This window comes from Canis lupus, chromosome 24 (genome assembly GCF_003254725.2).
Source record: "Canis lupus dingo isolate Sandy chromosome 24, ASM325472v2, whole genome shotgun sequence".
Taxonomy (NCBI): Eukaryota; Metazoa; Chordata; class Mammalia; order Carnivora; family Canidae; genus Canis; species Canis lupus.
Window position 1 is genome coordinate 12,860,358 of NC_064266.1, and position 16,071 is coordinate 12,876,428.

Genomic DNA, 16,071 nt, shown 5'->3' on the forward strand with positions numbered 1-16,071 from the left:
TTTGGAAAGATAGAAAGAGATGGAGTACTTCCAAATTCGTTCTATGAAGCCAGCATCACCTTAATTCCAAAGCCAGACAAAGACCCCGCCAAAAAGGAGAATTACAGACCAATATCCCTGATGAACATGGATGCAAAAATTCTCAACAAGATACTGGCCAATAGGATCCAACAGTACATTAAGAAAATTATTCACCATGACCAAGTAGGATTTATCCCTGGGACACAAGGCTGGTTCAACACCCGTAAAACAATCAATGTGATTCATCATATCAGCAAGAGAAAAACCAAGAACCATATGATCCTCTCATTGGATGCAGAGAAAGCATTTGACAAAATACAGCATCCATTCCTGATTAAAACTCTTCAGAGTGTAGGGATAGAGGGAACATTCCTCAACATCTTAAAAGCCATCTATGAAAAGCCCACAGCAAATATCATTCTCAATGGGGAAGCACTGGGAGCCTTTCCCCTAAGATCAGGAACAAGACAGGGATGTCCACTCTCACCACTGCTATTCAACATAGTACTGGAAGTCCTAGCCTCAGCAATCAGACAACAAAAAGACATTAAAGGCATTCAAATTGGCAAAGAAGAAGTCAAACTCTCTCTCTTCACCGATGACATGATACTCTACATAGAAAACCCAAAAGTCTCCACCCCAAGATTGCTAGAACTCATACAGCAATTCGGTAGCGTGGCAGGATACAAAATCAATGCCCAGAAGTCAGTGGCATTTCTATACACTAACAATGAGACTGAAGAAAGAGAAATTAAGGAGTCAATCCCATTTACAATTGCACCCAAAAGCATAAGATACCTAGGAATAAACCTCACCAAAGATGTAAAGGATCTATACCCTCAAAACTATAGAACACTTCTGAAAGAAATTGAGGAAGACACAAAGAGATGGAAAAATATTCCATGCTCATGGATTGGCAGAATTAATATTGTGAAAATGTCAATGTTACCCAGGGCAATATACACGTTTAATGCAATCCCTATCAAAATACCATGGACTTTCTTCAGAGAGTTAGAACAAATTATTTTACGATTTGTGTGGAATCAGAAAAGACCCCGAGTAGCCAGGGGAATTTTAAAAAAGAAAACCCTATCTGGGGGCATCACAATGCCAGATTTCAGGTTGTACTACAAAGCTGTGGTCATCAAGACAGTGTGGTACTGGCACAAAAACAGACACATAGATCAGTGGAACAGAATAGAGAATCCAGAAGTGGACCCTGAACTTTATGGGCAACTAATATTCGATAAAGGAGGAAAGACTATCCATTGGAAGAAAGACAGTCTCTTCAATAAATGGTGCTGGGAAAATTGGACATCCACATGCAGAAGAATGAAACTAGACCACTCTCTTTCACCATACACAAAGATAAACTCAAAATGGATGAAAGATCTAAATGTGAGACAAGATTCCATCAAAATCCTAGAGAAGAACACAGGCAACACCCTTTTTGAACTCGGCCATAGTAACTTCTTGCAAGATACATCCACAAAGGCAAAAGAAACAAAAGCAAAAATGAACTATTGGGACTTCATCAAGATAAGAAGCTTTTGCACAGCAAAGGATACAGTCAACAAAACTCAAAGACAACCTACAGAATGGGAGAAGATATTTGCAAATGACATATCAGATAAAGGGCTAGTTTCCAAGATCTATAAAGAACTTATTAAACTCAACAGCAAAGAAACAAACAATCCAATCATGAAACGGGCAAAAGACATGAACAGAAATCTCACAGAGGAAGACATAGACATGGCCAACATGCATATGAGAAAATGCTCTGCATCACTTGCCATCAGGGAAATACAAATCAAAACTACAATGAGATCCCACCTCACACCAGTGAGAATGGGGAAAATTAACAAGGCAGGAAACCACAAATGTTGGAGAGGATGCGGAGAAAAGGGAACACTCTTACACTGTTGGTGGGAATGTGAACTGGTGCAGCCACTCTGGAAAACTGTGTGGAGGTTCCTCAAACAGTTAAAAATATACCTGCCCTACGACCCAGCAATTGCACTGTTGGGGATTTACCCCAAAGATACAAATGCAATGAAACGCCGGGACACCTGCACCCCGATGTTTCTAGCAGCAATGTCCACGATAGCCAAACTGTGGAAGGAGCCTCGGTGTCCAACGAAAGATGAATGGATAAAGAAGATGTGGTTTATGTATACAATGGAATATTACTCAGCTATTAGAAATGACAAATACCCACCATTTGCTTCAACGTGGATGGAACTGGAGGGTATTATGCTGAGTGAAGTAAGTCAGTCGGAGAAGGACAAACATTATATGTTCTCATTCATTTGGGGAATATAAATAATAGTGAAAGGGAAAATAAGGGAAGGGAGAAGAAATGTGTGGGAAATATCAGAAAGGGAGACAGAACGTAAAGACTGCTAACTCTGGGAAACGAACTAGGGGTGGTAGAAGGGGAGGAGGGCAGGGGGTGGGAGTGAATGGGTGACGGGCACTGGGTGTTATTCTGTATGTTAGTAAATTGAACACCAATAAAAAAAAAAATAAATAAAATAAAATAAAATAAAATAAAATAAAATAAAATACAGAAGCATAAAAAAAATAACAATGATAAACCCATCACATTAGCATAGAACTAGCATATTATTAAATAGCGTATTTTTATGAAAAATGTGTATATTTTCTAAAAACTGGTGAGAAGACTGGCATTGTTGCAAATCTCTTTAATTCTGGCTTCATAGAAGTCTTTTTCTTCAGTCTGTTGTGATATGTCATTTTCATTGAAGTATATGAAGAAAATATGCCCATAGAGATGGACTTGAGACCAGAAGACCTCAGAGTCCCCCTGAAAGGCACTTGGAGACATGGTGCACAAAGGGGTCTATGGTGTATGGTTAGAGAACTAGCTCTATAGACCATTCCCCTTCCCAGTGAGGAGACCACTATTCTGATCCTCCTTCTTCAAGATTAGCATCACCTTTTCTTAATCTTCATGTTCCCAAGGCTTGGCTGGATCAGCTAGCTATCGCTCTATAACAGACCATCTTATAACTCAGTGACTCAAAATAACATTTATTTGCCATTTTTCATGAGTTTATGGGTTGGCTGGGTGGGTCCACCAGTCTGAGAAAGGCTTGTTTGGTCTTAGATGCATGCTCATGCATCAGCTGTCAGCTGGTGGCATGGAGGAGATAACATTCCAGAGTTTTCCCTGCCTATCCCGGCCACCCTGCACTTTTTCTCATGGCAGTGGCAGAGATCAGAGAGAAGAAAAAAAAATGTGCCTCTGCTTGTGTCAAGTTTGCTGCTTTTCCACTGCCCAAAGCAAATGACATTGCAAAGCCCAGGGTAGGTGCAGGAGGCCGTTACCAAAGGACTTGCACACAGAAAATCATGAAAAATTGGGGGCCATTAATACAGTTCATCTACCATACTGGCATGGCCTGAAAGTATAATTATAGATAATATTTTTAAAGTGTTAAACATTAGTTTAACACTAGTAAAACACAAGTTGAAAGTAGAGGGCACGACAATAGTCTTATAATAAATATATGTATTCTTTTCCCTTTTAGGATGTATGTACCAATTCTGCTTTTTATTTTTTAAATTTAAATTCCAGTATAATTAACATACAGTGTTATGTTAGTTTCAGGTGTGCAATATCATTGTTTGCCAATTTTACTTTACTCAGTGCTCATCACAAAATGTGTATTCTTAATCTCCCACCCCAGGAACCATCAGTTTGTTCTCTATAGGTAAGAGTCTGTTTTTTGGTTTGTTTCTTTTTTCTTTGTTCATTTGTTTTGTTTCTTAAATTCCACATACGAGTGAAATCATGTAGTATTGTCTTTCTCTGGCTTACTTCACTTAGCATTCTGCCCTTAGATCCATCCACGTTTTGGAAATAGCAAGATTTCATTCCTTTTCATGGCTGAATTTATTCCATTGTGTATATATGCCACATCTTCTTAATCCATTCATTTAAATATGGACACTGGGGCTGCTTCCATAATTTGGCTATTGTAAATAATGCTGCTATAAACATAGGGGAGCATATATCTTTTTAAATTCATGTTTTCATGTTCTATGGGTAAATACCAGGAGAGGAATTACTGGATCATATGGTAATTACGTTTTTAATTTTTTGAGGAACCTCCATACTGTTTTTCACAGTGACTTGTTTTTCACAGTTTGCATTCCTACCAACAATGTATTAGGGTTTCTTTTTTCCCATATCCTCACCAACACTTGATTTTTTTCTGGTTTTGATTTTAGCTATTCTGAGGTGATTTTAGCATGAGGTGATACCTCATTTGATTTTGATTTGCATTTCCCTAATTATGAGTAGTTGAGCATCTTTTCATGTGTCTGGTGGCCATCTGTAGGTCTTTGGAAAATGTTTTTTCATGTCTTCTGCCCATTTTAAAAATGGATTATTTGGTTTTTGGGTGTTGAGTTATATAGCTTCTTTATATATTTTAGATACTAACCCTTATCAGATATGTCATTTATAAATTGTCAATCCAAAATGAACAAACTCTTTTTTAATTTTAAAAAGAAAGGAAAAGAGTTTTATTTGAACCTAAGTTAGGACAGCTGCCTGAATACAGTTTTCAGTCTCTCTCTCTCTCTCTCTCTCTCTCTCTCACACACACACACACACACACACGAGTGCTCTGGGGTAAGGAACATTTGGTACAGGGTTATTATATATGTTTTTACATAAAGAGTTACAAATCATCATGACATAAGACATTCCAGAAAATTACAAATCATCATGACATAAGACATTCCAGAAAATTACAAACTTTATCTTCTGCTTCTAGTATGTGTAAGGTTGCAGGCTTCAGAGGTATGGGAACTTAGTTTTTTACTCTCATTTTTAGTTTGAAATGTTGCTTTTAGGTTATTTGCTAATGAACCAGATGGACAATATGTACTAGGGGACAAAAATTGAGCCCATGTTTTGAAGTTTGGCTAAGTCATTCTTACCGTGGTAAAAGTTAAAGTATGGCTTCCCTGGGAGCCATAGGAGAAGGGCCCACAAATATTAAAAGTTGAAAACTTCCTTTATCATTTCTCCCTTTTGATTAATAATCTTTCCACAGGGGTGCCTTGGTGGCTCAGTCAGGTGAGCCTCCAACTCTTGGTTTTGACTCCGGTCATGTGGGATCAAGTCCTGCATCTGGGTTGACAGCACAGAGTCTGCTTTCTGTCTTTCTCCCCCTGCTTGTACTCCCTCTTTCTCTAAAATAAATAGATAATAGATAGATAGATAGATGATAGATAGATAGATGATAGATAGATAGATAGATAGATAGATAGATAGATAAACTTTCTTCAGAGAGCAGTGATGATCAATGTTTTGTTTTTATGTTCCTCGGTGCCAAGGTAAGTGGTTTGTCTGCCTTGGGTCCATCAAGTCCCTTGTTGTTAGCTATGAATATTTATACCATTCTAGGGTTCCTCACTGGGGGGGAAACTTATTGTAACATAAGTGATGGGAAGCTTAAAAGTGATATATGTTCTCTATTAAATCCAACTGGTAGGCGGGGGGTTGGGGTGACTGGGTGACGGGCACTGAGGGGGGCACTTGATGGGATGAGCACTGGGTGTTATGCTATATGTTGGCAAATTGAACTCCAATAAAAAGAAATGATTTCTGGCAGAAAAATAAATAAAAATCAATCAATCAATCAATCCAACTGCTGAGCAAGTAAGTTTGTGTGCTTGGCTTAGGTTGTCTGGTTTTGCATTTGGTAAAGCTTTTATAACAAAGATACATGTCCCGTAAAATAATTCCAGTAAGTCCATTTTGGAGGAACCAATGTGATGTTGGAATAGACTTGGGAGAAAAAAATCCAAAGAATCCTTTACATACATCTTGATAAAGGGGTAGGGAAATTTATGATTATTTATGAGGAAAGATGAAGCATGTGCATTAAACAAGCATAGATGCACTATATATCACATATTCATTTTGCGATGGAGACTTAATATTGGAACAATGCTAAATTCAGTCCTTGACATCAGAAGGTTATCTTAGGACAAGAAGGAGGGACTATGGGCATGCTTTAAGAGCTGGTATAACCTGGATAGTGTCTTAGGCTTGTTGTCTCAGTAAGGAATGCAGGGCCTTGCTTATTCATAGGCTAGAGCCATATCAGTTGACCTCGAGTCTCCAGGATCACACCCTGGGCTAACGGCAGCGTTAAACCGCTGAGCCACCGCGGGTGCCCTTTTTTGCTAGTTTCAATGTCATTAACCTTATGGGGCACGGTTTTAATCCCCCTCCGAGTTATGATCATCCCTCAATCTCAAAGAATAGGGATGATGGCCACTCTGGCTACTTCCTTATTTCCTTGAGTGAGGTAGGCTTTGGGTAAAGAGCAGCTTTTGTAAATCTTAATTATAGCATTCCTGTGTGCAAGGCTAGGCAGAAGTTCTTAACCTGTGGTCACAGCAGCAAGGGAAATAGAAGCAACATGGAGTCAGACATGCTGAGATATTTTCTGGTAGAATTTCCCATTATCAATCCTTTATCCCATTTCTCTGGAACATGGGCAGAGATCTGTCTTCTGTAACTGCTTGGAGTTGATTTGACATGGTGCAGGATGCAACTTTTGGTCTCTTTTTCTAATGGAAGGAGTATCCAAGATAGTTCCATATCTGAGAACTTGGATATTTTCCTATATAGTTTAGTAGTATACAACATCATGAATTTTATCCCCAGTGTATTCTAAGGAATAGTAACAGTATAATCACACTCAATTCTCTCATTTCTTCTCAAATTAATCTGATATCCATGGGTTTCCAGGACAATAGATCAGTAAACCAGTCCCACCCACCTTGGAAAGGGAAGGTATGGTGGTCAAGGGCTTCTTGTAGCCAGTGGCTTGCTGCCCGACTTTTATCTACATGGATTCTTATTCCCAGAAGGAGTTAGTACAGGTGCAGCAGGTAGTGTCAGTCATCATATAGACTCTGCCTTGTTCAGGAGGTAATTAGGTAATAATAAGAGGCATTTCTATGGAAACAAAAGAAAAGCACAGGTTAATATTTGGAGTAGATTATAAACCCAGTGAGTCTCAAGAGCTGCCAGTGAGAAAATTTTTGCATGTCAGGCTGCAAGCATCCTCAGATGGAATGGGAACAGGCAATGTCAACCTGATGTATTTTTCTGGTTTGTAGTTCAGATGTCTCTGGTGATCTTTCGAGTGGCTCACAGGGCAACAGGCACTAAGATTGTCTGCTATTGTGGCAATTTCTCAGAAGTTTATCTCAAGTTGTCCAGTTTCAGTTTGCAAGGCTTCTGGATAAAGGGCAATTTTAGTTATTTTTTAAAAAGATTATTTATTTATTTATTCATGAGAGACAGAGAAAGATTATTTATTTATTTATTCATGAGAGACAGAGAGAGAGACAGAGAGAGGCAGAGACACAGGCAGAGGGAGAAGCAGGCTCCATGCAGGGAGCCCGACGTGGGACTCGATTCTGGGTCTCCAGGATCACACCCCCCGGCTGCAGGCGACGCTAAACCGCTGAGCCACCTGGGCTGCCTGAAATTTTAGTTCTTAATGACTTTAAGACAATGGGAGAAGATTGGAAACTTTAGTTTGGAGACTTACAGCCAGATATTCAAAGAAACCAGAAGAATTCAGGATCCAGCCAAGTTTTTTTTTTTTTTTTTTTTTTTTTTAAGGTTTTATTCATTTATCTGAGTCAGACAGAGAGAGAGAGACAAAAATAGTGACAGAGGGGATCCCTGGGTGGATCAGCAGTTAAAACTGCCTTTGGCCCAGGGCGTGGTCCTGGAGTCCCGGGATCGAGTCCCACATCAAGCTCCCTGCATGGAGCCTGCTTCTCCCTCTGCCTATGTCTCTGCCTCTCTCTCTCTCTCTGTGTCTCTCATGAATAAAAAAATAAAATCTTAAAAAAAAATAGTGACAGAGGTAGTGAGAGACAGCATGAATGGGGAGGAGAGGGAGAAACAGTCTCCTTGCTGAGCAGGGTGCCAGATTTGAGGCTCAGTCCCAGACCCTGGGATCATGACCTGAACCAAAGGCAGATGTTTGACTGACTGAGCCATGTAGATAAAGTTTTATAGGCAAACAACAAACACTCAAAGACAACCAGAACTAGAATCTAACATCCACACACGTGTGTTATTGATACTTAATTCCTCTCTAAAACCACCCCCATTTCCTGTCAAAGAGTTAAGACTAATTTGTTTGTAAAATAAGTCTAGTTTTATGATTTCGGCCTACTCATTTATATAAGCATAGCAAGAATAGTGATTGACCATATAGGTTCTTTTAAATCTGCTTTGTTGGAACTTTTTAAAGAAATGTCAGATTGAGACTTTAAAAGCTCTTTAAAGCCAGAGCCAATCCAAATATTTGCCATCAGACTTGCCTGTGATACCATTAGATTTGGGTGAATTCCTCTCTTCGCAAGTTCTCCAAAATATCTTGAGGTTCCTATACCTTCTAGGAAGTAACATTCTTTATTTACCTGGTAAACTGCAAAGTATCAGGCCAACATTTCCAAGAGTCTCTATTGGCTCTAAAAGTCCATCTTAGTTCCATAAAGCTTCTGGTTCTCTCTGAGTCCATGTGTGTATAATTCAGACATGATATTTTAGTCAGAGCCTTGATAACATAACCAATGTTTCCAGTAGTGTCCCGTTACAAAGAGAAGAGATTCTCACTGAGCCTATGGAGAGGAAGAGTACTCATTGAGAGTTTCTGAATCCTGGAAAGTTCAGATAAGGAGAAAGATTCATGTTCCAATTTGTTCACAAAAGAGTGTTTTATCATACTTCTGTAAGTCATAGATGTCTTAGGAAAAAAAGTCTCCTAAAGTCTGGAGGGGCAAACATTAGAGAACCAACCATATTTCAAACAAGAGTGAAGAAAACCATAATCATCTTCCTTAATTTATTTAGTTCCATGTTATTCTTACTCTGTTTGAATACAGTTTTCCTACTAGTTCTGGAAATTCTTAGTTTTAGAATCTTAATGGTATCAGAAACCTGTGTTTGTCAAAAGTCCCTTTTATGAATCTTCTTGAAGCTGAAACAGATTTTGCAAGAGGATCAGAACAATAACTGTAAATGGCAAAACACTCAAAATATGGCCATGGTTAAATACCTAATGAGAATTCATTATAATGCAGTTGACCAGGAAATTCGGTTGTTTCTATCACACACAACATTTTAATAGTTAGAATTTTAAGTGATAAGATTATACCGGAATATATTAAAATTTTAGGAATTTTATATAACTTCTGGAACATTATTAGCATTTGCCCACATAATAGGACCCAAAAAGGTTTATGAAGACATTTGTTTGACAGTACTTCTCTTATAACTTAACAAATCAAATAAACAAGCCCAATTAGTCAAAAAAGACTTACTTAGAATTTGAATTTTGGAGAATATTTTTTAAAAATATCAGAAGGTTCTAAAGCACTTTCCTAAACAGGATTAGAGATCATTACAAACTCACAACTTAATTATCTGTTTAACCAAGGTGGCTAGAAGAGATTCTATAGAAGGTTGTATAGTTGCTAGCAAAACTTAGCTCCTTTCATATTGAGAAGATTTAGTTTTTTTAAGTAATTAAAGACCTGATAAAACAAATACAGATTTGCTTTCTTTATCATTTTCCAGCAGTCTTGATTATATTTGGCAGAATTTTAACTCCTAGAAATTTCGGTCTTCAGTGCAAACTAAGTAGTAACTAATTCTGATCTACTACCAAAGAGTTTTTTTGAAGGGCAAATCTATGAATATATTTCATAATTTCTAGAAATGTCTTTTTTTCATAGTATAATTTCCAATAAAGCATAAAACATATTTACTAACAGACCCAGGTATCTTTAGTTTCTTTGTAATAAGTCACCAGAAGATAAACATATATTTAGTAATTAATGTTTCAGTACTTTATCTTATATGGAAAAGAGTTAGATATCTGATGAATTCAACCCAATTTATCATTGAACATAGCAAAACATCAAGGTTTGGAGTCACTAAAGATTTTGGAAGCTATTCAAAAGTTTGTCTGTAAACTTTTTTATTTTGACCTACTTGTTCTTAATAGTTATCCATGAAAACTTTGAGACAGACAAAATCAACTATCATTTTAAGTCATTTCTCTTTTTCTTTTCTTTTACTTTCCAATATAGTTAACATAGAGTGTTATATTATTTTCAGATGAACAATATAATATAGTGATTCAACACTTCCACATGACAGCCGTGCTCATCACAAGTGCATCCTTAATCCCCATCACCGATCACACCCATCCCCTCATACTCCTTCCCTATAGTTAAGTGTCTGTTACTTGCTTTGTCTCTCTTTTTCTCTTTGGTTATTTTGTTTGTTTCTTAAATACCACACATGAGTAAAGTCATTTGTCTTTGACTTATTTTGCTTAGCATTCTACTCTCTATCTCTACCCATGGTGTTGCACATGGCAAGATTTCATTTTTTATGGCTTCCATATCTTGGCTATTGTAAATAATGCTGCTATAAAGAGAGAGGTGTGTATATCCCTTTAAATTAGTGTTTTTGTATTTTTGGGGGTAAATATCCGAAAGTGTGATTACTGGATCATAGAGTAGTTCTCTTTTTAGCATTTTGAGGAGACTGCATACTATTTTTCACAGTGGCTGCACCAGTATGCATTCCCAACTGTGTATAGGGTTCCTTTTTCTCCACATCTTTGCCAACATTTGTTTCTTATGCTTTTTATTTTAGCCATTCTGACAGGTGTGAAGTGATATCTCATTGTAGGTTTGCATTTCCCTGATGATGAGTGATGTTGAGCATCTCTTTTTTTTTAAGATTTTATTTATTTATTCGGCACAGACACACACACACCACAGAGAGAGAGAGAGAGAGAGAGAGGCAGAGACACAGGCAGAGGGAGAAGCAGGCTCCATGCAGGGAGCTCGATGTGGGACTCGATCCTGGGTCTCCAGGATCACGCCCTGGGCTGAAGGTGGCACTAGACCACTGAGCCACCCGGGCTGCCCATGTTGAGCATCTTCTCATGTGTCTATGTGTCTGTTGGCCATCTGGATGTCATCTTTAGAGAAATGTCTGCTCCTGTCTTCTGTCCATTTTTAAATTGGTTCATTTGTTTTCTGGGTATTGAGTTGTATAAATTCTTTATATATTACCTTTATTAGATATGTCACTTGCAAATATCTTCTCCCACTTAGTGGTTGCCTTTTGTTTCCTTCGCTGTGCAGAATCTTTTCATTCAGATATAGACCCAACAAGTTATTGTTGTTTTTGTTTCCCTTGCCTCAGGAGACCTATCTAGAAAAATGTTGCTATGGCCAATGTCAGAAAAATTACTGCTTGTGTTATCTTCTAGGATTTTTATGACTTCAGGTCTCATATTTAGATCTTTAATCTATATTGAATTTATTTTTTAAAAGACTTTATTCACGAGGGACACAAGGAGAGAGGCAGAGACATAGGCAGAAGGAGAAGCGGGCTCCCTGCAGGGAGCCTTATGTGAGACTTGATCCCAGGACCTGGGGATCATGACCTGAGCCAAAGGTAGATGCTCAACCACTAAGCCACCCAGGTGCCCCTATTTTGAATTTATTTTTGTGTATGATAAAAGAAAATGGTCCAGTTTAATTCTTTTGCATGTATCTGTCCAGTTTTCCCAACACCATTTGCTAAAGAGACTGTCTTTTTCCCAGTGGATAGTCTTCCCTGCTTTGTCAAAGGTTAATTGACCATTTAATTGTGGGTTTATTTCTGAGTTTTTTACTCGGTTCCATTGACCTATGTGTCTATTTTTTTTAATTTTTATTTATTTATTTATTATAGTCACACACACACACAGAGGCAGAGACATGGGCAGAGGGAGAAGCAGGCTCCATGCACCAGGAGCCCGATGTGGGATTCGATCCCGGGTCTCCAGGATCGAGCCCTGGGCCAAAGGCAGGCGCTGAACCGCTGCACCACTCAGGGATCTCCTTATGTGTCTATTTTTGTGCCAGTACATATTGTTTTGGTTACTATAGCTTTGTAATATAACTTGAAGTCTGTAATTGTGATACCTCCATATTTGCTTTTCTTTTACAAAATTTCTTTGGCAGTTCAGGGTCTTTTGTAGTTCCAAATAAATTTTAGTACTTTTTTGTTTTAGGTCTATGAAAAATGCATTGATATTTTGATAGGGATTGCATTTAATCTTTAAATTGCTTTGGGTAGTAAGGACATTTTTTTTTAAGATTTTATTTATTTATTCATGAGAGACACAGCGAGAGAGAGAGAGAGAGAGAGAGAGAGACAGGCAGAGACACAGGCAGAGGAAGAAGCAGGCTCCATGTAGGGAGCCTGACATGGGACTCAATCCTGGGTCTCCAGGATCACGCCCGGGGCTGCAGGTGGGGCTAAACTGCTGAGCTATTGGAGCTGCTTGGGTAGTAAGGACATTTTAACAATATTTTTTCTTCCAATCCATAAGCATTGAATGTCATTCCATTTCTTTGTGTCATCTTCAATTTCTTTCATCAGTGCTTTCATCAGTTTCAGGGTATGGATATTTCAACTTCTTGGCTAAGTTTATTCCTAGGTAATTTGTGATTTTTGGTGCAATCACAAATGGGATTGTTTTCTTAATTTCTCTTTCTGCCCTTTCATTATTAGTGTATAGAAATGTAACAGATTTCTGCACATTGATTTTATATCCTGTAACTTTACTGAATTCATTTACCAGTTCTACAAGTTTTTGGATGGAGTCTTTAGGGCTCTATATGCAGTGTCATGTCATCTGTAAGTAGCGAAAGTTTTACTTCTTTACCAATTTGGATGACTTTTATTTCTTTTTCTTGTCTAATTGCTATGGCTAGAACTTCCAGTACTATGTTGAATAAAAATGGTAAGAATAGACATCCTTGTCTTGTTCCTGGCCTTAGTGGAAAAGCTCTCAATTTTTCCCATATGAGTATAATATTCACTGTGGGTTTTTCATAGATGACCTTTATTACATTGAGATATGTTCCCTCTAAATTTATTCTGTTGAAAGCTTTTATAATGACTAGATGTTGAAGGTTGTCAAGTGCTTTCTCTGCATCTATTGAAATGATAATCTGCTTTTTATTCTTTCTCGTATTGCTGTGATGAATCATGTTGATTGACTTCTGAATATTGGATCACCCTTGCGTCCTGGGAATAAAACCCACTTGATTGTGTGAATGATTTTCTTAATGTGTTGCTGGATATCATTTGCTACTATTTTGTTGAGGATTTTTGCATCTGTGTTCATCAGAGATAGTGGCCTGTATCTCTGATAAAAGGGGAACATTTTTTTTGTGGTGTCCTTATCTGGTTTTGGTGTCAAGGTGATACTCCTCTTTACAGAGTAAATTTGGAAGCTTTCTTTTCTCTTCTATTTTTGGAATATTTTGAGAAGAATAATTATTAACTGTACTTTAAATGTTTGGTAGAATTCATGTGTGAATCTGTCTGGTCCTGGACTTTTGTTTGTTGGGAGTGTTTTTGATTACTGATTCAATTTCATTGCTGATAAGAAGTCTGTTCAAATTTTCTATTTCTTCCTGATTCAGTTTTGGGATGTTATAGGTATAGGAATTTATCAATTTCTTCTAGGTTTTCCAGTTTTTTTCCAAATAATTTTTCATAATATTCTCTTATAACCCTTTGTATTTATGTGATGTAGGTTATTATTTCTCTTCTTTCATTTCTGAATTTCAGTTGTCTTTTATAAGTTTGGCTAAAGGTTTATCAATCTTATTGATCTTTTCAAAGAACCAGCTCCTGGTTTTATTGATCTGCTCTATTGTGGGTTTTTTTGTGTGTGTGTGTGTTTCTTTTTTTATTTGTTTGTTTCTGTTTTCTTCATTTCTGCTTGAACTTTATTTCTTTCCTTCTATTGGGTTTGAGTTTTATTTGTCCTTTTTCTTACTCCTTCAGATGTGAGGGTAGGTTGTTTATTTAATGTTCTTCTTGTGTCTTGAGGTAAGCCTGTATTGCTATAAACTTGACACTTAGGACAACTTTTGCCATACCCCAGAGACTTTGAACTGTTGTGTTTTCATTTTCATTTGTCTCCATGTATTTTTTGCTTTCTCCTTTGATTTCTTGGTTGACCCATTCTTTGTTTGGTAGAAGGTTATTTTATCTTCATGTATTTGTGTTCTTTCCAGATTGTGTGTGTGTGTGTGTGTGTGTGTGTGTGTGGTTGATTTCTAGTTTCATAGTGTTGTGGTCAGAAAGATGGATGGTATGACTTCAATGTTTTGAATTTGTGGAGATGTGTTTTGTGGCTTAATATGTGATCTAATTTGGAAGATGTTCCAGGTGCACTTGAAAAGAATGTGTATTCCACTGTTTTAGGATGGGATGACCTGAATATATCTGTTAGATTCATCTGGTCCTATGTGTTATTCACAGCCACTGTTTTCTCATTGATTTTCTGCTTGGATTACCTATTCACTGATGTAAGTGGGGTGTTAAAGTTTCCTACTATTAGTGTATTAATATTGATTACTTCCTTTATGTTTGTTATTAGTTGTTTTCTGTAATTGTGTGCTCCCATGCTGGATAAATATTTACAATTCTTATATCTTCTTGTTGGAATGTTTATGATTCCTTTATGATTATGTAGAGTCCTTTGTCTCTTGTTACAGTCTTTATTTTATTTTTTAATTTTATTTTTAAAAAGATTTTATTTATTTATTCGAGAGAGAGAGAGAGAGAGAGAGGCAGAGAGAGAGAGGCAGAGACACAGCAGAGGGAGAAGCAGGCTCCATGCAGGGAGTCTGATATGGGACTCGATCCCTCAACTCCGGATCACTCCCTGAGCGAAAGGCAGACGCTTAACCGCTGAGCCACCCAGACATCCCTACAGTCTTTCTTTTAAAGTTTATTTTGTCTGATATATGTTTTTTACCCCTGCTTTCTTTTCACTTCCATTTGCATGATAAATGCTTTTCCATCCCTTCATTTTCCATTTTCATGTATCTTTAGGTCTGAACCAAGTCTCTTGTGGGCAGCATATAGGTGGGTCATATTTTTTTTTTAATTCATTCCATCACCCTATGTCTCTTGATTACAATGTTTAGTCCATTTACTTTCAAGGTAATTATCGATAGCTATGTACCTATTGGCATTTTCTTGTTTTATGGTGGTTTGGGTAGTTCAATCATTCATTCATTTGTTCTTTCTTTCTTTTTTTCTTTTCTAATGGTTTGCTGGCTTTCTTTATTGATATACTTGGACTCCTTTCTCCTTATTTTTTTTTGTATATCTACTACTGGTTTTTTGATTTGTGGATACCATTAGGTTTATATATAGCATCTTCTGCATATAGCAGTCTATACTAATTTGATGATTGCTTCAATTTGAACCCATTCTGAAAGCACTAAATTTTTATTCCTCTATCTCCTCCCTAAATTTTAGATACATGGTGTCATACTTTATATCCTATTATTTTGTGAGGCCCTTGATGATTTTTATAGATATACTTAATTTTGGTGCTCTTGTGCTTTCTTCTTTTCTTACTCCTGCTTATGGTCTTTCCTTTTCATTCAAAGAGTCCCCTTTAACCAGGTAGTGATAAATTCTTTAAGTTTTGTTTGTCTGGGAAACTCTTTATTTCTCCTTCTATTATGAATGATAATACTAGCATATTCTTAGTATATCAAGAAAGAAAGCTGATAACCAACGGAGTTTCTCTTTTATGTAATGTTTTATTTTCCTTGTTGCTTTCAAAATTCTCTCTTTATTCCCACTTTTGGCCATTTTAATTACTCTGTGTCTTGGTGTGGACCTACTTGGGTTGATTTTGTTGTGGGCTTTCTGTGCCTCCTGGATCAGGAATTCTGTTTCCTTCCCCAGATTAAGGAGTTTTTCAGCTATTATTTCTTCAAATAAATGTTCTGCCCCCAAGGCTCTCATCCCTTTCTGGGACTCCTATATTGCAAACCTTCTACATTTGATGCTGTCACTGAATTCTCTAAATTTATTTTCATATTTTATTATTTGTTTATCTTTCTCTTATTCAGCTTGATGTA